Raw genomic sequence first — 614 nt, 5'->3', positions numbered from 1 at the left:
CCAGGGACAGGGGGTTAGATACAGAGTAAAGCTCCCTCTACACCGTCCCCCCCGATCAGACACTCCCAGGGACAGCACGGGGTTAGTCGGTTGGGTGTACTGTGTGGGATCTGTGCCTGATCTCTGCCTCTCTCTGATTGGTTGCCCAGGTACTCCAAGGCCTGCACTACCTCCACACGAAGTGTAAGATAATCCACACAGACATTAAACCCGAGAATATCCTACTGGCTGTCGATGAGGCCTACATCCGCAGGCTGGTTGCAGAGGCTACTCTCTGGCAACAGGCTGGGGATCCACCTCCATCGGGATCATCCGGTATCACCCCTCCGTCCTCTCCCTCTCTCCCACATTCCCCCCTTCCCTCTCCCTCTCCCGCCTCACTCACACTCTCCCTGTCTCTCCCACATTCCCTTCTTCCCTCTCTCTCTCTATCCTGCCTCTCTCGCTCCCACATTCCCTCCTTCCCTCTCTCCCTCTCCCTGTTTCTCTCTCTCTCACATTCCCCCCTTCCCACTCTCTCCCACCTCACTCACGCTCTCCCTGTCTCTCTCTCCCACATTCCCCCCTTCCCTCTCCCTCTATCCCACCTCACTCTCACTCTCCCTGTCTCTCTC

The sequence above is a fragment of the Rhincodon typus genome, unplaced genomic scaffold (genome assembly GCF_021869965.1).
Source record: "Rhincodon typus isolate 14 unplaced genomic scaffold, sRhiTyp1.1 hic_rhity00000533, whole genome shotgun sequence".
Taxonomy (NCBI): domain Eukaryota; kingdom Metazoa; phylum Chordata; class Chondrichthyes; order Orectolobiformes; family Rhincodontidae; genus Rhincodon; species Rhincodon typus.
This window is presented reverse-complemented; position numbering follows the sequence as displayed.